At 44.0% G+C, this 24,827-nt stretch overlaps 1 protein-coding gene across 7 annotated transcripts in view; it reads left to right on the forward strand.

The window, feature by feature from the left end:
- PDE4D (phosphodiesterase 4D) overlaps nt 1-24,827 on the forward strand; it is a 632,406-nt gene that overhangs the window by 380,231 nt on the left and 227,348 nt on the right. The window contains exon 1 of one of the 7 annotated variants that reach the window (XM_088652730.1): nt 14,342-14,502. The exons of the other annotated variants lie outside the window; for them this stretch is intronic. The gene's annotated coding sequence lies outside the window, so the exon portion shown is untranslated. Of the gene's footprint in view, nt 1-14,341; nt 14,503-24,827 lie in introns of those variants that run through there. 7 annotated transcript variants of the gene reach the window in all.

A 24,827-nucleotide genomic window follows, 5' to 3' on the forward strand; every position in this document is an offset into this window, starting at 1 on the left:
GGGTTGGAGTGACAAAAGTCACTGGACCAACACAGAGCTCTCTCCAAATTCTTAAATTTTAAACCAAAAATTCAGTTGGAGCAATTCACCATGTTATAGGGTGAGGCAGACAGGTAATTAATGAATAAATGCCCAACTGTACCAGCTGACTTTCTAATTTTGACCCCCCCCCTCCTATAAAGATCCCTGGTTTGTTCCCATCCTGGTACATCTGTGCTTTAAAAATAAATTAATTCTGAATTCCCATCCCTTCAGATCACGAGCAGTTAATGATAGTTCTCATAAATCCACAATTTATTTTGAACGCTGCTTTGCATCTAAATAGAAACATCATGCACTGAAACCCTGAATGGCAACTCAGTGCTAACCAGTAATCCATTATCTCTTACTGAGGTTTTGGTGTATGCCTTCTTCACTGCACAATATGGCCTTAATGAAAAGGGACAAAGTATGATTCCCAGGCTCCCTGATGACAAGAAGTTTTTTTATTTAATATATATAATTTGTTATATTATTGGAATGCTGCAATACTGAGTATAATTTTGAAGGCACCGTGTTTTTCCGATCTGTCAGCAGCCATGGAAACCTCCCCTCCCCTTTCCTGTTTCCTGCAAGCTGGAAAGGATGCTGAGATAGTGAAAAGAAAATCAGGAGGGCCGAGGAAGAGAACAGGAGAATATGGTTTCCTTGGCAACAGTTGCCGTGAAGCAGTCAGAGGTGGCATCTGTCTCATCGTTTGTTAAACCAAACTGGGCTCCCACCATATCAAACAAATCTCACAGTGGTGGGGAAATACTGCCAGCGATACGCACACAGAGAGAGACACCACTAAGAAAGTTAGGTGGTGTTTTCATAAATGGCTTCCTTACTTTTTAAAAAAAATAAAATACAGATTTTTTTAAATTCTTCTGATACAAAGCAATAAGTTACAAATGTAATACATTAGGGACAGAGGAAATCTGTGCCCTAACCAAAGATAATGATTAAGTAATATTAATAGCACTTGTAATAACTACAGCATAATATGCATATTTCTTTACTAATTTGGGAAGCATTTATAGCCTGCCCATCCATCAATTCCTCTGGGCAGCTCACAAAAAAATGTAAAGCAACAAAACAGAAAAGGATAAAAATAGGTTAAAAAGAAAATATCAGTACAGTGGGCACCTCTACTTACGAATTTAATGCGTTCCGAACGCACATTCGTAAGTCGAATTTTTTTTAAGTTGAATCCCATAGGAATGCATTGGGAGAAAAAATTCGTAAGTAGAAGCAACCCTATCTAAAAATTCGTAAGTAGAAAAAATCCTATCTGAACCGCATCCAAGATGGCGGACGGAGCTCCATTCGTAAGTAGAGTTATTCGTAAGTAGAGGTACCACTGTACAGATATCGAGACAGAAATACAGTGAGCACATCTTATAAACAAAATATGGAAGCTGTAGGTTGAAAAGTGAAATACCATTGCTGAAAAAACCCTTTGACATTTTTTAAAAAATAAAATGAACAATAATAGTTATTTCCCCCCTCTTTTGTAACATTCATATCTTGTATTTCCACCAAGATGCTCAAGGCAGCATACATGGTTCCCTCGACATCCCATTTCATCTGCACAACAACCCTGTGAAATAGGTGAAGCTGAGGGGGAGAGTCTGACCTAGATTAGGGTTTTTGAACGGGCTATTACTGCAAGAAAACCCTCTGCACAATCAACATCATATGTAGATCGGCCCTGCATGAATAGAATTGTAACTGTAAAGGGTTTTTCTTCTTACCTGCCTTGGTTTTCTGGGAGTCTCAACTGGTATGCCATCCCCCCCCCCAAAAAAACCCCATTAGGTAACATATGGTAGAAGTAAGAAAAAACAGAAGAATTTTACACAGTGTTATGGAATATGGAGGTTTATAGATTAATAAGTGTATGTAATATCCATTATTGTGAGTGTTTTGAAGTTACTTTTATGGTATTTAGGTTAGAGTGAGTTTTTAACTCGACAATCCTTGCGGAGCTCAAGAGAATCAAACAGCTGACATCCCTTGTTATCAACATTTGATATAAATTGACGTCAGAGCTCTGGGAATGCCTGAGGCAACTCCAGAGCCAGCTTCCTCGCGCATTCTCTTGACAATGAATGCGTCTGTGCTTTTAATTGGTTAATGTCAGGGCGAGTTCAGGCTTGGAGTAACATGAAAACATGACTATATTTTATTCTTTCCAAAAGCGCATTTACGGAGTTGTTGAATCCACTTAATGACCTTTTGAGAGAATATGCCTTTTATGAGAAGAAACTGTTGTTGTTTCTTCAGGAAACAGTGCTTGATTAGCACTTCACAACAAGCTCAGCCATATTTTGAAACAGGCGTCCAGCATGGAATGACTAATACTCTCCGTGTGCGATGGCCCCCAAGGTTGTAGGCATTTGCTTTGGGCCACTTAACCTAATGTCAAGAAGTTCATTGTTGTGTATACCCCAAACTCCAGGGGTTCCCAGGCTTTCCCAGGCTTTGGTTTCCTTGGAATGAAGGTCAACAGAAACCCTGGTGCCTTGCGGATAAATAGCTTTATTTACACAACCCATCATTAATGCTTCAATATATCCTCCTCCTCCTTTAGGTTTCTAGGGGACCCCCAAAGTCCAGATTTGTGTGCCTAGTTTCTAGCATCACTCCATCAACTCTCTCCCATGCAGCAGCGCGCACGCACACAACACACAGCCTGTTGTTCTCCATCCTAAGATGATGAGACTTCGCACCAGGTGAGGTGGGGAAAGGCCCACTCACTTGTCTCTATCACAACCCCTTGGGGCATGAAAATACCGTAGCAGTACTTAACTGGTCAGCCAACACCATTAACTTAAGATAGGAAGGGACCCAGGTGGTGCTGTGGGTTAAACCACTGAGCCTAGGGCTTGCTGATCAGAAGGTCGGCGGTTCGAATCCCTGTGATGGGGTGAGCTCCCGTTGCTTGGTCCCAGCTCCTGCCAACCTAGCAGTTCGAAAGCACTTCAAAGTGCAAGTAGATAAATAGGTACCGCTACAGCGGGAAGGTAAACGGTGTTTCCATGCGTTGCTCTGGTTTGCCAGAAGCGGCTTAGTCATGCTGGCCACATGACCTGGAAGCTATACACCGGCTCCCTCGGCCAATAATGCGAGATGAGCGCGCAGCCCCAGAGTCGGTCACGACTGGACCTAATGGTCAGGGGTCCCTTTACCTTTACCTTTTTAGCTGGTCAGCCAACACCATTAACTTAAGATAGGAACTGGTCTTACTGGTTTACCAGGTTTCCTCTTGTAGGTGTTGTGGGGGGGGGGCTGCAGAGGGTGGAAGATGAGTAAGGGGAGGTCGCATTACACAAGCAAACAATTTGTTCCAGTCACACAACGTAGCCCTGTTTGTTCACTCTCCCAAAGCTCAAATAATGTATGGTAGTTCCATATGCACTGCAAAGTATGGTATATCTTGGAGTGCAGCATATAAAACAATATTCATAATACCAGGGCTGCTATTTCTACTGTATTGGTTGAAGGAAAGAGAATTGTGTATACCCAGAAGTCTATTTTTTGCAGATAAACTAGGTGAAATATCTCTAGGTTCTTTCTCTAATATTACTTACTTGTCATAAATCTGCTATGTTACTATAATATTTTGGTCCTGCCTTTCTGCCACTTTGGGCCTCCAAGGCAGTTAATGCTTTGATTTAAAAGCAATATAAAATGCCACAAGAAATTCTAATACACTGCAGCCTCCCAAACCTCCCATATTTGGTGGCTGAAATATACTGTTCCTGCCAAGCTTGACATTATTTTGCGGTGTGAAAATATATATTATGATAACCATCAGTACCTGCAGACTTCTGTTTAGCCTTTGCTTCAAATTATGCACTTAAATTTTTGTGTGGGTGCATGGGAAGGTGGGGTATGCAAATACCAGGGGTTTTGCTTAAACAACAAAAAGGCTGCTTTTATAAGAAAGAACTCCACAGTGTTCTTGGTTTGGGGACCGCGTCTGGCCAAATAATTAAAATTAATTCAGGTGTAACCCTGAAACATGCCGGTAGACTTTGAAGGGCTTCAACAATTGTTTGCCAACAAAGAGGAATGCCATTGGTGGGGCAGCACTTACACCACTGAAGGAGTCCCTGGTATTCTTATGAATATGCCACTGGTCATGTGCAACTGTACCAGGCCTTGAAAGGGGGCATGTTGGGGGCAGAATGGACACTTGGTTTCCTGTTGCATCTGAACCAAACAAATGTGTCATGTGGAGTCAGTTACCACGCTGACTGGCAGGGATGCTCATTAAAGGCAGTGGAAGAAGATGAGTCAAAAAATTGAAAGACCACCTGTTCTTTCCATTATTGTTACTAACGACAGGGCACATGCAAAGGCTGTGTCGTTCCCAACTGGATTTACAGAAGCTTCTCTTGTTTCTTTTTTAAAACAATCGCTTAGTATTATTTTCAGTGGCACAGCAATAACCAAACACACACACCCCACAATATGCAGTTCTCCAAGATACAAAGATCTATTACAAACAGGTTGCTCATAGACAGCCTGTTCATTGAGCATTCATCTTGATTCATTGGCACAGTTTGTGGGGAAGTTGTACGATGCTTCTTATTTTTTGAACATTCATTCTCTTTTGTTTGCCAGGAGGCTATATGACATTATGTTAAGCACTTGTTATCTCAAACTACCCACTGCATTTTCCTGTCATTTTCCTTGCCACAACACCCCCCTTTCCCCTTCTTTTTTGAAACAGGAATCTTTGCACAACAGCATCAAAACCACTTATAGCAGAACCTGAATTTGCCATTATGCAGTAGAATCTCACTTGCAATATAGTAACACTCTGGAAGTGACCACAGATTCTTTCAACTATTCATAAGGATAGCTTTTTTAGTTCATCAGACCAGGCTGGCAAACAGGAAGAGAATGGCACAGGGAGCAGAAGATAGCTGATAGTTGGGGTTTGTTGATTTAGGAGTCCCCTAGATTTTCAGATGAAGATGTTAAAGCAATATTTCCTCTTCCTTCGTATTCGTTTTCTTTTGGCGTTTAATGGGCATAAATACAGGATGAGCGGAGTGGGAAGCAAGATTGTTTTATCCAATTAGTGTGTTGTTGCTATCTTAATCATGAGACTCAGAGTTGATATTTTCCTTGACATGCTAGCTCTTGGGACGATGACTCTCATCTTAATTTGATTAGCACCGCTTAGATCTGTCTAGGTCTGATAAGGTGAAATTTGGTGAATATCCAGAATCTGCCTGAATGAAGTTCTATCCTTGGATTTCCCCATGTTCTATTGTGATAGGCAACAATTTTTTGGGTCAGGGGGCTTAAGCGGACAGGGAATTATTACAGAATAGTCATAACATAATGTAGCTTTCTTGAAGCTGATGCCTTTCAGATGTTTTCAACTACAATTCCAGACCCTCCAAGACATTTTCCAAAGACAGTCCCGGATTTACAGAAGCTGTCCTGGTTTCTGATTTGATCCTGGAATGTCCTGCTTTTCCTTTGGACATGTTGAAGGGTATGGAGTTATACAAACCCCAAGCCAAGGAGATAAGTAACTATACAACCTTTGGAAGACATCTGAAGGCAGCCTTGTATACAGAAGGGTTTGTTTTTTTAATGTTTAGTGCTTGTGTGTGTGTGTTTGTGTGTTTGTCTGTGTGTGTGTGTGTGTGTGTGTGTGTGTGTTTGAAGCTGCCCTGAGTGGCTAGAGAAACCCAGTCAGATGGGTGGGATATAAATAATAAAATTATCATCACCATCATAATAGACTAAGACGTCCCTATTTTCATTGGAGAAATATTGGAGAGTATGCAATTCCACCTAAGCTAGCAAGGTCCAAGGTCAGGGATGATGTGAGATGTAGTCCAAAACATCTGGCAGGTACCAGGTTGTGGAAGGCCAGCCTAGTATGTCTAACATCATCTCCAGAGCAAAGCTACACATTTGCTCAGAAGCAAGTCCCACTGAGTTCAATGGTCCTTACTCCCAAATAAAGGAACATAGACTGCAGTCGTAATCATGTTTCCCCTCTTATTATCTGTAGACGCATAAAAGGGACTGCCTTGTAGTTACAGCCGTGTGAGGAGAGCCTTACAATTCTAATTTAGGTTGTGGAGGAAAGTTTGCCAGTGTTCAATATAAATTAAGCTGTATGGTTTGGGCTGTATGGGAAATGAGTCAGGAAAAGAGTAAAATATCATTGTTCACAAAACACCTTTCAAATAAATCGGTGCTAACTATTTTCAAATGTGGGTCCAGTCCTCCAGCACTGTAGAGGGGAGATAAAAAGGGCATTGTATGCTACACTTATAAAAGCCAGTGTTTCAAGTGCTTTCCAAGATTTCAAGCAATTTCCAAGTCCTCAAGTAATCTTCTGCACAAGAGGCACCTTCTAGAGAAAAGTCTTCTATATTTTCCAGACTGCCAGGACACAATTGGGGTTTATTAATACATTGTGTTGATTTCTAGAGTCTTCCTAAGTCTAATTTTTTTCTGCGCCACCAGTTTTTGTTTTGTTTTTTGTATTAAGTAATTTTACAATTGTAATATTCCCTGGGAGCATCCTGTTGATTTTTTGTTGCTGTTCCTACTGTGTGATTTCTCACTCTCATGTATTCCAGTCAGTAAATGGGTCTTCGTCACTTGTCTGCCCTCCTCTGTCTTGTGCAAACCTTTACTCATTACTAATGAGGGAGTAATCACAGAATTCTATTGGGGTATTAATGCGGTGAGCCTGTCTGTCTCATGCTCAGGTTGTATATGTGTGTAAATAAAACTACATATCACAAATGCACATTTCCAGTGACCTCCGTTCCAAAGAAACTGAAACCCACCTATGCACTGGAACCCCTGAATTCTCTTGTTGCTTGGAGATTGCCATGTATGTAACAATATAACATTCCTCTTGATATTCTTTCTTATAGTCCTCCTTCAGTTACACTTTGGAGTAGTCCTGCATTTCTTACAATGTGCTACCTTGTGCTTGCTCTCATCTTCTGACTTTGCGTCAGCCATCATCCCTCTGTGATCCTATCCAGAATCACCCCCCACAACTTTTCAACAAAAGGGGACTGCCCCTTTGCCAATGAAAGGATGCCCAGGAGTGTAGGAATTGAGCTCTGACTACATGGTTCCTCTGAGAGCCCATTCCCACCATGAGTTTTTGCAGATCCCTGCTTTCTTTTAACAACAGGAATAGGATGCATATAGAATCTTTCATAAAAGTGGGTGGTGCAGTTGTTTCGAAACAGTGTTCTTCAGCTATGTGATCCTTCAGATCATTGTGCATCTTGCTGCTGCTGTGATTTTGTGTGTGTGTGTGTGTTTATGCCACACCATTTCTCCGCCGTTCCCAGCTGAATTCCTTTCTGTTTTGTTGTGGCATTCAAGAAGTGACACAAATTTCAATACTTGTCTCATCTCATAATGCAGAAATTGGAGAGACAGAGGAGCTGCCCTGTGTGTCGTGACCATAACAAGCACATCCTTGACTGCTGCAGAAAGCTAAGAGAGGTTGACTGAGTATTTCAGGAACTGATGCTCCTTTTGAAAACTGGTTTTAGTTTAGTGTATATATATATATGTTCTGGAATGCCAGCATTAACCCAATCCACCCCCACTTTGCATGAAATATAATTGACAGGGGGTATGGAGTGATACCACTTTCACTCCACTAGTGTGGAGTTCCCTGTTCTGGCCCTTGAATAGATGCATCACTGGCAGGATTCGTGCACTGGTGGAGGAAGCCGCTTGGGCGCCTGGAGTGGTGCGGCCAGGGGCGGGGCACACCGCAGGGCCTCCGGACTCTGCCTGCCTCCTCCCACTCAGCTGCCCTACAGCTTGGGGAGAGGGAGCAGGCGGACCATTTGGGAGACGGGCCCAGAAGAGATGCGTGGCTCGGGCGCTGCAGGCCCCGCAGTGAGTGCTGCCCGGCATTTGACACCCCCCTCAGTGGTGACACCCAGGGCGGACCGCACCCACTGCACCCCCTTCCTCCACCTCTGGATTCATGTTAGCAGCTATCCATCAGAAGACCCAAAATGGAGTTAACGTGAAAGCACATATATACGAAACGCCGCTGAAAAATCCTGCAAACACCCTCTAAACCCCTGAAAACCCCTTTGAAAAACCAGCAACACTTACCGAATGCCAAACCCCACTACAATTGATCCCTCCAATCCTCCTTGCTCAAAATCCAACTCTCCACAGGCCACAATGGTCGGTGCAAGGGCTCCTGGGATTGCACTGGCAAAAGTTTGCAGGATTGCTAGGCACTGTTTGTGAGCAACATGGAAACCAAAACAATTAATAGTGTTAAATATACCTCTGTTTTCAGAAGCTTGGGTCCTGCTGGGTTTACCTGGCTGTGGTAGCAGCACTGTGAGCAATCGTGGGGTTCAGGTGCCCCTTTTTCTTGCTTGCTGTGCCCCAAACTGACACCTGTTCAGGGGCATTGAGGGGAAAGAAGTAGGTCTAGTCACCGAATGCTGTTCAGATTGCCAGGCCAGAAAAATCCTAATGAGGAGGAGGAAAAGGCGCAATGGATCCTGTTAGGTGCTGAGCACCTGGCAGTTGCCCAAGAATGCCAGTTGCTCACACCATCAGTGCATCCACTTATTTACATATTTATTCCAGCTAGAAGTCCGCAGAGTATTCAGAGTGCCGTTCCGTTTTTTATGTGGTGCCTTTCCCAGATCCCAAATAATGCAGAAGGGGGATGCAGACCCACCCGTCCCTGCAGGATGATGCTCACAAGTCATGTTACTTTGAGATGTAATGTGCAGTAAATTCCATAACCCCATTAATCCATGGCAATTGGGTCAGCCAGTTACAGCAAGAGGGGATGTCTGTGTGCTTTGGTACCTGAAGATGTCCGGTTTTGCTTTTTAAAATGGTCAGCACACCCTTGTTTTTCTCATCACCTGCCTTGAAACATTGTCATTGTTTTTCTCTGAGCCCTGAGGGGTTTATGTTATATAGACACGAGAAATTTATTACAAAGCAAGTTACCTACGTCATTGAGAAAAAGCCCAAACATGGTTCCATTAACTTCCTTGTAAGTGCTTCTCCTTAATAATTCTGGTGATGTGCAGACTGTATCCTCTTCTCTTTCATGCCAAACCAGGCAGGAGAGATAACTAACAGTTAGAAACCCAGAAAACACATTTGAGCTCTCTGTCCTCCAAAAGGAGCCACTTGACCGAGCTGAGGCAGGCCTTTCAATCTCACAGTAGGTGGCAGTAAACCATTTGATTGTACTGTATCTCAGATTTCCAGAACGCCTGGTTTGTAGGGGAGGCTGCTTGAAGCATTGATGGTGATGAAAGAGAAGCTTATTTGGCCTGCGACTGTGTGAGAGGTCTTGTGCGACACAACAGTATGTTGATGTGTACAGCTGCTGTAGCAATGATGTAGCCATAGGCATATGTAAAACCCAGATTTTATAGCAAGGGGAAAAAATCTGACCTTAACTATTTTACAGGCCACAGCTGACATGCTGAGAAATTTGTTCATTCGCTTCTTTTATTTTATCCAGGGTATCATCAAAATGCAAGTAGGGTAACGAGATCAGATTGTTAAAAAGAAAGGACTTTGCCTTTCGATCTGCTCCGTTGAACTGGAGAATTTGTAGAATGAGAAATTCTAGAGAGATTAGGCTGCATTAAGGGGCAATGCTAAATATGCTTATTAGGGAGTAAGCCCCATTAAAATGGTGGGTCCTACTTCTGAGTAAGCATACACAGAATTGCATACACAGAAGGGAGCGGGTGGCACTGTGGTCTAAACCACTGAGCCTCTTGGGCTTCCCGATTGGAAGGTCGGCGGTTCGAATCCCCACAACAGGGTGAGCTCCCGTTGCTCTGTCCCAGCTTCTGCCAACCTAGCAGTTTGAAAGCATACCAGTGCAAATACTGTAGATAAATAGGTACCACTGCAGCAGGAAGGCGAACAGCATTTCTGTGCAATCTGGCTTCCATCAGTAATAATAATGTATAATAATAATTTATTATTCATACCCTGCCAATCTGGCTGGGTTTCCCCAGCCACTCTGGGTGGCTTTCAACAAAACATTAAAAAGAGAATAAAACTTTAAACATTAAAAATGTCCCTAAACAGGGTGTTTTCAGGTGTCCTCTAAAAAAGTCTTTCAGGTGTCCTCTAAAAGTCGGATAGTTATTTCCTTGACATCTGATGGGAGGGTGTTCCACAGGGTGTTCCACCACTACCAAGAAGGCCCTCTGCCTGGTTCCCTGTAACCTCACTTCTTGCAGTGAGGGAACCGCCAGAAGGCCCTCAGCACTGGACCTCAATGTCTGGGATGAACAATGAGGGTGGAGACTCTCCTTCAGGTATACTGGGCCGAGGCCACTTTGGGCTTTAAAGGTCAACACCAACACTTTGAATTGTGCTTGGAAACGTACTGGGAGCCAATGTAGGTCTTTCAAGACCAGTGTTATATGTTCTCAGCGACCACTTCTAGTCTAGCTGTCACATTCTTGATTAGTTGCAGTTTCCAGGACACCTTCAAAGGTAGCCCCATGTAAAGCACGTTGCAGTAGTCCAAACATACACCACTCTGGTGAGACAGTCCGCAGGCAGGTAAGGTCTCAGTCTGCATAACAGATGGAGCTGGTAGACAGCTGCCCTAGGCACAGAATTGACCTGCATCTCCATGGACAACTGTGAGTCCAAAATGACTCCCAGGCTGCACGGGACCAGGGAGTCTCCCACACCAGCCCGTGCCCTGTCCCCCAAAAACAGTACTTCTGTCTTGTCAGGATTCAACCTCAATCTGTTAGCTGCCATCCATCCTCCAACCGCCTCCAGACACTCACACAGGACCTTCACCACCTTCACTGGTTCTGATTTAAAAGAGAGGTAGAGCTGGGTATCATCTGCATACTGATGAACACCCCCAGCCCAAACCCCCAGTGTCCCGTTGTGCCAGAAGCGGTTTAGTTATGCTGGCCACATGACCCAGAAAGCTGTCTGTGGACAAATGCCAGCTCCCTTGGCCTGAAAGCGAGATGAGCGCCACAACCCCATAGTCGCCTTTGACTGGACTTAACCAGGGATCCTTTACCTTTTAAAAACAGAATTGCATTGTTAGTCTGTTAGAGCACAAAACAAGGGGTCTTGGGGCACTGTCATGATTTATTGTGACATAAACATTTGTGGACTAGAATCTGCTGTGTCAGATGTTGATTTATGCCACAAAAATACGTTTAAGGTGCTACAACAATGTTTTTTATGAAATGAGAGACCTCTCACATTCATATGAAGTCTTTGGTGGTCAGAAGTGGAGAATGCATGACAAAAAATATTGATAAATGGGTCTCATTATATATTTCTTCCCCCATGAACACAGCCCCTTATTCTGCAAATTCACACCAGCTTGCTCCCCCCCTTTAATAGCAAATTCCTATTCCTCAAGGCTTTCTGCTCCTGCAATATGACTGTTGCTAGAGATAGACAAGCCTGTGTTCTTTTGAACAGCTGAAGGTGGTATGATTGGGGTATTGCGGCAGCGGCTGAGCAAACCTGTTTCTTTGTTCCGGCATCACCTCTGATCAGAGAGGTTTGACAGGTTTTTGAGGCACTAGAAAAACCCTTAGCTGAAAAGCTTTGTTGAATTTCTGTGCTTTGCAATTGGGTACCAAGTAACTCTATTGCTATTCAATCAACCTTTCTACTATACAGTTGAGAGCAGGGGTAAGGAGTCTGTGGCACTGAGGCATGGTGTCAGAATTGTAGAGTTGGAAGGGTCCACAAGGTCATCTAGTCCAACCCCCTGCAATGCAGGAATATTTCACCCTACGTGGGACTCGAACCCATGACCCTAAGATTCATAGCTGCCACGTTTTCCCTTTTCTCGCGAGGAAGCCTATTCAGCATAATGGAATTTCCCTTTAAAAAAGGGAGAACTTGGCAGCTATGCTAAGATCAAGAATTTCATGCTCTGATTCACATCTGCCACAGCCAGTGTAGCCAATGGCCAGGGATAATGGGTTTGTGTACTCAAACACAATGGGTAGGGGGTGAGACACAGTTTGCACGCCCCTGATGCAGAGCTATGTAGAGGCTAGGAGTCTCAGGAAAAGAATGTAACTCTCATGAGCCACATCTTTAAGGTAAAACAGATAATGAGACATGACAAATTAGTATGCACACAAATTGATTATAGAACACAATCTCATATAATAGATATGTGTGGGTTTTATAGCTTCTTTCATTTCAGCTTGCAATTCAGCTCCTAGATGAATTGTTTTAAGCTTTACCTTATATGAATACCCATGGGGTGGGGAATTAAGCTTAATTCTACCCCACTTGAGCGCTTGTTAATATGTTCCAGATAGCATCTATCACTGTAATAGTATATTCTCTCTGTTAATTATGAATCAACTCATTATAAGAACAATGCCATTTTATGTATCCATGTAATGAATGTGTAACAGAACTCAAAGAAGACAATTGTAAGCTACTTAGACAAGCAACTATATAAGGCAAAGTGCTGTGATGAATTTTGCTCTGTTTTGAGTTAGCATCTTATAAAAACTTGTTCGTTGTGCTTATAAGCAATGTTGAACTCTGATACATATGAAAAAGGCATATGTAGCTTGATATAGAGCTACACTGTTGCATTACATCATTTCCAAATAATAATCTAAAACTATACTAAAGCTCCTACATTGTCAGAGACATGCTCTCAATCGGCAAAGCCATCCTTTAATGCACACACATAGGTAAGGTAAAGGGACCCCTGACCATTAGGTCCAGTCGTGACCGGCTGTGTGGCCAGCATGACAAAGCCGCTTCTGGCGAACCAGAGCAGCACACGGAAACGCTGTTTACCTTCCCACTGTAGCGGTACCTATTTGCACTTTGATGTGATTTCGAACTGCTAGGTGGGCAGGAGCTGGGACCGAGCAACGGGAGCTCACCCCATCACAGGGATTCGAACTGCCGACCTTCTGATCAGCAAGCCCTAGGCTCTGTTGTTTAACCCACAGCGCCACCCATGTCCCTCAATGCACACACATAGTGCATAGCAAATTCCCTCCTCTGTAAATTCTTCTATTATGGTATCATAAATGGTTGAGACTTTGAGTGTTATCTGCACAGCTGAGATTCTTTGTTTGGTGCTGATCTCAGTCTGGGCATGATGATGGAAGCTGTCTTGACCCCACAGTCACTATATTTAACAGCATCAGCAACAGCAACAACAGCTTCAAAGAGAATTGGTGAACTAGAATTTATCAGAAAACAATGGTTTTGCTCATTTAGACCTTAAGACCATGGGTTAAAGCCAGTGTTAGTTCTGCTCAGAACAGACTTCTTGAAGTTGATGGACATGACTAACACAGGCCCATACATTTCAGTGGAGAGCAGAACTTAGTTGTATACAACCACATGAATTTCTTTCCCACTGCAAATGTTAAATTAACAAAAACAAAAGGAGGTAAGTTGTGTTGCCATTCTAAACCATTGCTGGTTTTAGCTGTGTACCACCTCCAGTTTTGCCAGTTTCCTTTGCCTCTGACCTCTGTCACACAAGCAACATAGCTGCCAAGTATCCCGTATCCGCCGGGAAAACCCCTTTTTTCTTACCGTTTCCCGGCGGTCTCCCATTTGGTGGAAAATCCCAGTATTTTCCCTTTAATTGGCTTCTGCCCGGCGGCCATTTTTCTGGTGCCGCTTTGCCCTTCTATGGGCACCAGAAAATGGCGGCGCCGGCGCCGGAAGTCGCTTCCGCGCATGACCGGAAGTTGCGTGACGCGACTTCCGGTGGCGCTTTGCCCTTCTATGGGCATCAGAAAATGGTGGCGCCGGCACCGGAAGTCGCTTTTACGTGTTTCCAGTCATGCGCGGAAGCGATTTCCGGCACCGGCGCCGCCATTTTCTGGTGCCCATAGAAGGGCAAAGCGCCACCGGAAGTTGCGTCACGCAACTTCCAGTCATGCGCGCGCTGCCGATCCCGGATCTTTACGACCCGGACTTGGCAGCTATGACAAGCAATCAGATCAGCCCTCAACTGAATGGCTTTGTTTTGTAGCAGAATAGCACAACTCCCAACTCTGGAATCTATTATGATTCAGTTTGTAAAACCACCACAACTGGGATAGGGTTCGTGTCATTGAACTCCATATGCTGAGTTCCTTGGAAGAAAGGGTAGATATTAATGTGACAGGCAAATCAATAAATATTATGTAAAGAACCATGACATTCAAAAAAAGAGTCACGAATATAAAATATGCAGGTAGAGTCCAGTGTTTCACATATTAATACACCTTCTCTCTTTTTTCTTTTTACAGGTAAGTACTCCATTCTTCTTCTTTAAGCTGACAGAAAATATATTACTTGCCTGAATTGTAACAAATGGTACAAAAGAAAGCAAGCTTTTGTGAACAGGAAGATGGCGTTGCCTCCTCACGTAAGGATTTCAGAACAGCTTCAGGATGCCCTTGTTTATTTTTGAAGGTTGGTAACAGAAAGGGACCCCTATTTTGACAGGATTTGTTAAATATAAATATAACATATAGTTGACGTTTGTGAAAGATTAACTTGTGCCTGTTGACTGCCTGTATGGAAAAGTACTGTTGCTGAGTCCTCTGTAAAAAGACCAGCCAGGTTATTAGTTATAATTGTAGACACGCCAGGGGTGGTGTGGTGTTCTATTGTTCAAATGGGATGAAGGAGAAAAATGGTTTGGGGACGTAGTGTTAACTGCATAGTGAAGAAGACCCTGGCCTTGGAAACTTTTTAACACTTATTTTGTTGGTGATCTTACCCCATAAATGCACATGTGCGTGCACATGTACACCCCCACCCACCCCCAATAATTCCAAACATTGGATTGGCTCTAGAATCCATTTTCCTGCAGTGGAACTCTGCTAACTGGACATTTCCATGGGCTGAGGAAGATTTTGGTGATTTCTCCTTCCCCTTGCAGCCCCTTAACCACCAACCCCTCAAAATATGCACCAAATGATTGGTGACATGCACCCCAGGACAGTGTGGGAGGTGGTGTCTTCAGAGGGCAGAGGAAATGGATAAAAATCACTTTCCCCCTCCCTCTATTGGAAAGCTCCATTTGGTCCATCCCCCCCCCCCCGGGAAAGGAATAAGCCTTTCCAAGAACAGTCTTTCCATTTGTGGAAAAGTCTACTGAATACGACTTGTAGAAGCTGTCTTGCACACATTTAACTTGCATGATTTCAACTATTGGCTGGTTTAAATCTCTTAAGTTAAATGTGGAACCAGTGCACAGAGAGGACCTTGCTTGGGACGCAAGGCAGGGAGCTTAAAAGCTCTTTTTTTGCTGGATTTTCCTGGAACAAAAAAGGTTTTAAGCTTTCTGCCTTGCTTCCCAAGCTAGGCCCTCGCCTCTCGCCGGGGTGTGAGATGCTCCTGCAAGAACTCGAACTAGAGTATTCGTGTTTTTATGTATACGCAGAGCCCCTGGAACCGAATCCCCACGTAAGTTGTGATTGTACTGTATTTTACTGCCACAGCACATTGAGTTGATGCTGTCAGTCAAACGAAAGACCTCTCTCTCCTCCAGAGTCAGGAGGCAATTCATTCTCTACCTAATAATAAAAATAATGATGGTAATACTATAAAAGACCTAACATAAAAAGACCTAGCTGTGCGTGTGCATGCAAATATTGATGTCTGTCACTGTGTGAGTATCTCTCTCTTTTTTTACCCTTGGCTCATTATGAGTCTTGATTGGCAAGTGTTATGTGACTAAGGACTTTGTGCCTGCTGGGATAAATTTTAAGGAGCTGCGTGATGCTGATCAAAACAGAGAAAAGCGGGTTTGCTACAAGGGGAAGGATTATAAAGATTGTGCACTGTTCCAGCACAAAGTTTCAAACAATTGTAACTAGATGTTAATAGAGGATTCGGCACTGCCAATGAAGAGAGCAGCCAGCTCCCTAGTGTCTCCTCTGTACTCCACCATCAATCCCTCTGATAACATAATCAAGCAGTGAGCGCCACAAGAATTGTAGCCAAAACACGGCCACTGAGAAGCAGGAGCACATCAGCATGCTTGTGGCTGGGGGGAGGGGGGGGCTTCATTTAATCTAACTACAATATTTATAGCCCATCCTGTATTCAAAGATCTCAGGGAAAGGGACAATGAAGCTCCTTAAGCATCACATTCCATGTTCATAAAAAAAGCAGATTAAAATCAATTTCAGGCCATCATTGAACTGCAGCGGTGACCTAATCCAGCTGAATATTATTCACTCCCCAAAGGCTCAGCTAAATAGCCAGGTTTTTATCTGGTTCTAAAGATGGAGCATTGTAAGTGCCGGCCAAATTTCTAGGAGGGGGGGAGTTGCATAGGTGGGGTGCTCTCAGGGAGAAAGCCAAAACATCTGGAAGGCTGATTTAGTGATATGACTTACGGTACCTGTTGTACTAAGACAGGTACCCCCAATCTCGGCCCTCCAGATGTTTTGGGACTACAACTCCCATCATCCCTGACCACTGGTCCTGTTAGCCAGGGATGATGGGAGTTGTAGTCCCAAAACATCTGGAGGGCTGAGATTGGGGATACCTGTACTAAGAGCTAGTTGAGACTGTAGATTGTAATGTTAAGGGCTGATTTTTCAGGTCAGCAATCTGGTTCCCTATATACTTTTATGCTTGTAAGAGATAAAAGGAAAACATTGGTTCTTGGGTGTGATGTGCAGAATGAGCCTACAGAGGGCATTGCAATCCTTTTGATGTTGTGTAATCCAGCATTCTATAGTGAAGTGGGCAGTATTTTTCCATATGTTTCACAGAATAATTAAGTTTGCTATACCCTGTTAATACGCATAAGCAATAGAAGTACACATTATGTATCAGTGAGGCAGCTGAGAATTGGCTTGTGTTTATGGGGACGAGACATGCTGCAGATCCAGGTCTTGTTCGTGTAGTCTGGAACACAATTCATAGGAGTCATATTTGCTCCCTATTAAGATCTAAATGTCCTCAGGGTCTTTAGTGGGGGTGAGGGTATCTCCCAACCTAGGTTTTTCTAGATCAGGCATCCCCAAACTGCAGCCCTCCAGGTGTTTTGGCCTACAACTCCCAGGATCCCTAGCTAACAGGACCAGTAGTTGGGGAAGATGGGAATTGTAGTCCAAAACATCTGGAGGGCCGAAGTTTGGGGATGCGTGTTCTAGATCAGTGTTTCTCAACCTTTTTTGGGCCACGGCACACTTGTTCCGTGAAAAAAATCACAAGGCACACCACCATTAAAAAAGTTACAAAATTTAACTCTGTGCCGCCCTATATTATAATTATGACTGTAAGAAACACTTGCCAAATATTGCTTTCCGGTGTGTTAGTGCTGTGCATTGGCGGGCGCCAGGCTCGTTTGCACTGAGCTTTGGGAAAGAGGAGGAGAAATATTGCTTTCCGGCGGGTCAGTGCCAATGCAAAATCGCCCTTCTCGTCGCCGCACGTCGCGGCACACCAGCCAGCGTCTCGCGGCACACTAGTGTACCGCGGAACAGTGGTTGAGAAACGCTGTTCTAGATGGTATTACACACACACACACACACACACACACACACACACACACACACGTAGTAAAAGAATATTCCAAGGCAAAAACTGTAAAATAAAATGTTACTTGCTAAATATTACATTCCATTCAGTACCATAGCAGGCTGCCAAACTGATTTAAGTGTATATTTACATATAATTGAATATCCTGAACAATCTTGTAAAAATAGAATTATGAATTGGAATTTTTGGAAGTGTCTTCAATTAAGAAGATGGGGAAAGAACATTGAAAATTAGAGATTTAAAGCAGACCTTAATACCTGAAAACCCAAGACGATACTAATAAAATTAGTGGACAAAAAGCAGAGCCAAGAATAAATCACAAAAACCTTGGCTATTGTGGAGTCACAGTATACACCAAATACATTGCAATCAGAAATGTCAGAAGTTGACTTTGTTGATGTAATATACAAAGCCACATCTAATGACACTTCTAATTCAACTTCCCATCATAAAGAAAACCAAAATGAAGATACTGATCTAATAAGTTCTATTACAAAAACTTTTTCTAGAAAAACAAAAAACCTCAGAAGAAAGAAACAAAAGTTTTCTGACAATACTGATTTTATTCTATGAACTGCCCTGAGACCCCCAGGTATAGGGCAGTATATAAATTCTAATAATAGTAATAATAGTAATAATAAATATTGCAGGAAAAAAGACATAGATTTTTAAAAACATTGTGAAGAAAGAGATAAGCCCATGAGTTCCTTCCTCCTTTGCACATTAATTATTTGTTTCCAGGGTTTCTAAAACTATAGTTTCCCATTGTGATGAAAATAAGAAATGGTGGCTTACGCTCTCATTACAGTTTTAGCTTGTAAACCAGAATCAAGCTATGGTTTGCAATCCTGTTTTTTTAGTCAAAGCACGGTTTCCCCGTTTGGTCATAATGGACAGCTGTTGTTTAAGGGACTATGCAAATCGTTGAATTAAGTTACAAGGAAGGAGAGGAAAGGGGAATGTATAAGAACAGTGCTTATTCTAAGTCTGATAAATCATGGTTTATTAGGCTACAATCACTGCATTCAAACTGGGCCTTTATCTAGACTTTTTACCTGTAACTTTTTAAAGGCATTTATTTATTTATTTATTTTATTCTCTCCCACCCACCACAAAAATTCAGTAGCTTGTATTATCATTTCGATTTGTTTGCTGCCAGCAGAGAATTTTGTCCCAAGAAGGCAGTGGTTGGACCAATATTGCCAGTAAGCAAGGGTGTGCAACAAACAAGTAATGAGTAAGATTAACCACAGTTTGTCATACCATTTGACATTCTACAGTTGATTAAGCATAGCTTCTTTTGTGGCCGCACCAGATGCAGAGGGAGAAGCTTGCGGGCTCAGGAGAAAGCTAGGCTTGCCCCCATCACGATACACCAGAGTTTATTGTGATGTCAGAATGCAGCAAATGTGTCCATTGAAGGTTGTTCAAGATTAAGAAGGGTCCTCTTGGCTGATGTGACTGACTTCCAGGGAAGGTACCACTCTGAATATCACTTGATGTGTAGGGCTGGTGGAGATGCAGCTGGATTGGCTGCTCACATACCCACCCATACCGTGCAGAAATCCAGGTTGAACTTCCTGCACATTAGGTGATATGCTAATGCTCAGTCCTGCTTGGTCACTATCTCCCCTCCACCCCCATGGGTCAACATTGATGGGTAGGAGGGACTGTGCAACTGTCAAGCTCCTGACATAATTATGACATCAGATGATTCACAGGTATGTGGCCCATCTGTCAAAGTTGGCCCATGACATGCAGGGAAATCTGGCCTCCTTGGCAGAAAAGGTTCCCTAACTGTTTTATCAGCCCTGAGTGCTCACTGGAAGGACAGATCGTGAAGCTGAGGCTCCAATACTTTGGCCACCTCATGAGAAGAGAAGACTCCCTGGAAAAGACCCTGATGTTGGGAAAGATGGAGGGCACAAAGAGAAGGGGACGACAGAGGACAAGATGGTTGGACAGTGTTCTCGAAGCTACGAACATGAGTTTGACCAAACTGTGGGAGGCAGTGGAAGACAGGAGTGCCTGGCGTGCTCTGGTCCATGGGGTCACGAAGAGTCGGACACGACTAAATGACTAAACAACAACAACAACAACAAAAACAAACTGTTTTATAGATCCTTAGAAGCATTAGGAGTTTAGTGGGGGAAGAGTGAATGACTTGGTTTTTTTATGAAACTAAGCATTATCCTGTTCACACGAAGTAAGTCCACTGCATTCATTGAGATTTACTCCCAGGCATTAGTGCTTCATTGCAACTTATTCTGACTCCCACCTTGAATCATTGTTTTTTTTCCAAACAATTACCATTTTAAGTCTCCCGTAGAATAGGCAAAGAAGACATCTTCTGCAATGCTAAAATGGGAAAAAAAGTCAAAGCTTAGTGAGATTCTTTGGGATAGATTTTTTTTAAAAAAAAAATTGATCCTTGAGGTGTAACTACCGTGTTTCCCCTTTTTTAAGACACCGTCTTATAACTTTTTTTCCTCAAAAAAACACACGGTGGCTTATTTTCAGGGGGTGTCTTTTTTTTTAAGTGCTGGTACAACTGGGTCCCACTGGCTCAGGACACTCGGTGCTCTCTTCCGCGCACATTATAAACACCACACTCTAGCCTACTGTGCTATCCAGGTTTTACTGTCAACCAGGCTGGCAGCAGCTCTCCAGAATTTCAAAGTTGGGGGTACCTGGGGGTTAAACCTGGGATCCTTCTGCTCCCCGGGCTCTCTCACGCCGGCCGAGGAATAAGGAGGGAGGCCGTGACCCGTCCCGCTCTGAGATGCTTGTGAGGGAAGCGCGAGGGGGACGAGGCTTGGGCCCATGCCCCTGGCGCGCGCGCGCGGCTGAATGACGAGCCGAAGCGGAACCTTTTCTCTGTGGGGGGGGGAGACGCGCGCGCGCAAACACACACACACACACACACACACACACAGAGAGACACGCACAGGGAGAGAAAGAAAGAGACGCGCGCACACACACACACACACAGAGACGCACGGGGGAGAGAGAGAAAGAGACGCGCGCGCACACACACAGAGAGAGACGGACGCACGGGGAGAGAAAGAAAGAGACGCGCACAAACACACACAGAGAGAGACGCACGGGGGGGAGAGAGAGAGAGACGCGCGCGCGCGCGCACACACACACACACACACACAGAGAGACGGACGCACAGGAAGAGAAAGAAAGAGACGCGCGCACACACAGAGAGAGACGCACGGGGGAGAGAGAGAAAGAGACGCGCGCACACACACACACAGAGAGAGACGGACGCACAGGGAGAGAAAGAAAGAGACGCGCGCGCACACACACACACACAGAGACGCACGGGGGAGAGAGAGAAAGAGACGCGCGCGCACACACACACACACACAGAGACGGATGCACGGGGAGAGAAAGAAAGAGACGCGCACAAACACACACACAGAGAGAGAGACGCACGGGGGAGAGAGAGACGCGCGCGCACACGCACACACAGAGAGAGACGGACGCACAGGGAGAGAAAGAAAGAGACGCGCGCACACACAGAGAGCGTGCGGCTGCAGCACACACAGAGAGCGTGCGGCTGCAGCGCTCACGAAGCAGCGCTGCACTTAGGGGAAGATGGCCAGGGAGGGGGGCTGCGGGGTCAAGGCAACGCGTGAAAGGGAGGGATGGCGAGGAAGAAGTGGGGAGTGAAGTGATCGGGGCTTTAACATGCCCGCACGCGCAAAAGGGAGGCTCGGAATGTGGAGATCGGTTCTGGCTGCTTCTCTTAAAGTGCCGCAAGTAACGAGCCTCTCTCTCTTTTCTCCTGCCGCTCGTGCCCTTGGTGCTTCGTGCGGTGCTGCTTCACGCTTTGTCAGCGCTGCAGCCGCCACCGCTTCTGGGCACCCACCCGACCCCGCAGGCTTCCTCCTCCTGCCGCGGCCGGCATTGCAGGAGCTGGGTCCTGCTGGCTGGTGCTCCGTGCGGCACTGCTGCACGCTTTATTGGCACTAAAGCAGCCACCGCCGCTTCCGGGCACTGACCCGACCCGGCAGGCTTCCTCCTCCTGTCGCGGCCGGCATGCTGGGTCCTGCTAGCTGGTGCGGAAGTATGGCTTATTTTCGGGGTATGTCTTATAGCTCTCAAATGGTTAAAAACCCTGCCATGGCTTACTTTCTGACTACGTATTAAAAAAGGGGAAACACGGTACACAACAACAGAAATCCACATGATGGCTTTGTGTACGTTTAACTGCAGTGTGATTTGCATTATGCTGTGGATTGGCTACGCATCATCAGGACAAAAAACAACATATACAACAGTACATTAAATCAGGGCTGAGGAACTTGAACTACAACATCCACCATGATAGGATCTGAACATCTGGGGGACCACAGGTTCTCTGACCTAATGGGCACTGGTTCCTCATCCCCAGACTAGCTCCTTATAAGTCAACTTTGTACTGCTAACAGCAGTGCAAAGAGAAGTGAAGTACAATACAGTGGAATAAATTGCTGCTGCTTGGAAAAGGCAAGGGGCTTCTAAAGTAGCTGGTCTATAGATCAGATTAATCTTTCCACGCTTAGAATTATGAAAGTCCAGTTTGCTCATTCCTCACAATACCTTCCCAAACATTTGCATGGCCAGATAATGTACAAATGTTTGTATAGCATTTAGGCAAGTACTCTCCCTCTTTATCAGCTATATTTCTGGACAACGTAAATTATTGATAGGCAAGCATCATCAACAGGTCCTTTATATGTAGTCATCTTCATCATTTTCTTGGGGTACAAAAACATCACATGTTGAAAGGCAGAGTAGAAGATGTACTAACTGAAGCTGTTAACAAAGAATTCACTTCTGATGAGGTTGCAGGCAATGTGATGCCATGTTGGTAGATCAGAACATTGGGTAAAGTTAGATTGAAGCACTGGAAATGTCTCTATAGTGACAGAAGTCTAGCTAACAAAATTGTACTAGTAGTTTTATTGGTACAGGGCGAAAGACTCAGATCCCAACATCCAGTCCTTGAGAGGCACTTTGGTTCTGGCATTCGTTCAAGTGTGATGGGGAAACTGTTGTTTTGGAATTAGTTATTATCTGTTGTTGTCTTGAATGGTCTGCTTTTTTATGACGATGTTTATTTTAGTTGCAGCATTTTATTGTTTTTAGTCTTGGAAGCCGCTTAGCATTTCCACAGGGAGAAAAATTGTGGAGTAAAAAAATGACATATCTGGTCAAAGCATTTCTATAATTCTTGTCATAGATTTAGGCTGCCATCGTATAGACACTTGGGAGTATGTCTCCCTGAACCGAGTAGACAGCACTTTTAGACATTTGCCTCAAAATTATCTGTCTTCTGGGGAATTGTTCACCTGGGCTATATTCAAAATTAACAATTTAACAATCCTTTTTTCCTGTCACTAACCTTCCTGTTAACTAGATAGTGGATGGAGGATTAGTAATAGGAGAAAAGGATGTCAAGCCATCATTTGTTAATTCTGAACACAGCCCAGATGAGTAATGTGTAAAAACATGCATACATATTTTGTTTCCATCCATATCCATGGTATCCTAAATTAAGAAGTAAAACCATGGAAGCTGATATTGCATGAAGGAAAGAAAGGGACAGCGTGTATACTTTAAAATGAGACAGCCAGTCTCCACAGAGAATGCAAATTAAATTTTCAACAGTTGATACACCATGTGCCACAAAAACTATATACATTAACAATAGGTGGTGCTGGCCTAGCATTTCTAAAATGTCTTTATTTTGCCTATTCAGTGAGAAGCATTTGTGCTACAATCCAGATATTATTCTAAACTTAGCAGCAACAGCTGATATTCACACATTATATTCACCTAGGAAAATGAATAAACACAATTGTTCTGCTATGGAGCTCCAGCAATATGCTGCCCATGTATTTTAATGGGTAACATTATATACAATGGCAGCAATGGGTTGAAATCGTTTTAACTTTTTCTCTTTGAAATGGCTCTGTTGTACAAGTCTGGTAGTTTTATGTGTGATACATACATCCATATCCCCCCCTTTTAAATGTAGTTACATTTTAAAATGATTTTTGTAATTTAAGAAAGAGTCCATAATACTTGCTAGATAATTAAAAATCATAATCATTAAAGCAACTTCTCCACTAAAGAAATGAAGAAGAAACCGTGGGCACCAACAATCTTAAAACAGTCCTATTTACAATCCAGAAAATGCAAAATGCATGCACAAAACACCCAAGACCAAAACGATTCCTCCTCAGGTCACATAATTCAATGAAAACCTTGATTTCTTACATAAAATCGCTGTCCAGAGGGACCATAGCAAAGCGAAAGGGGGAGAAAAAGAAACCGCACATTTGCAGTATAAAAAGTTACAGAATAGCAGCAAGACGTTATGAGATATTCTCAGACTGGAAACGAAGCAGATGTGAATAGTGCAGAAAGTGGGATTGTGTGTGACTGCTCCAATAGCATCAGCAGTTCAAATCATCATGAATAGGCAGTGAAAAGGGTGTCTGGGTGGGCCCCTTCCCGTTTACTGTTAAGTGTAGAAGGCAAAATGGCAAATGCATGGAATCAAGCATATTCATTGCAGGACTAGATTGGCCCTTTTTGCTATTCAGAGCATGCAGATCATTTGCTCAGCCAGGTCACCAAGGTCTCTGCATGACTGTATTTAAGCCTATTTTGGCACAAGCAATATGCTTCTCTTCTGTGGAAGTGAGGCCCTCCTAGTCGCCTGCCTTTTTTGATGGGGGAGGGGGTCGACCAGCAGGAATGGGTGTGTAGCAACAGGGATAGTATTAATCTCGCATGGGACACGGGTGGCACTGTGGTCTAAACCACTGAACCTCTTGGGCCTGCTGACTGGAAGGTCAGTGGTTCGAATCCCTGCAATGGAGTGAGCTCCCGTTGCTCGGTCCCAGCTCCTGCCAACCTAGCAGTTTGAAAGCATGCCAGTGCAAGTAGATAAATAGGGACTGCTGTGGCAGGAAGGTAAACGGTATTTCTGTGCACTCTGGTTTCCATCACGGTGTTCCATTGTGCCAGAAGCAGCTTAGTCGTGCTGGCCACATGACCCAGAAAACTGCCTGTGGACAAACGCCAGCTCCCTCAGCCTGAAAGGGAGATGAGCGCTGCAACCCCATAGTTGCCTTTGACTGGAAATAACTGTCCAGGGGTCCTTTAGCTTTAGGTAAGGGTAAAGATACCCCTGACCGCTAGGTCCAGTTGTGGACAACTCTGGGGTTGCA

The sequence above is a fragment of the Zootoca vivipara genome, chromosome 10 (genome assembly GCF_965207765.1).
Source record: "Zootoca vivipara chromosome 10, rZooViv2.hap1.1, whole genome shotgun sequence".
Classification (NCBI taxonomy): Eukaryota; Metazoa; Chordata; class Lepidosauria; order Squamata; family Lacertidae; genus Zootoca; species Zootoca vivipara.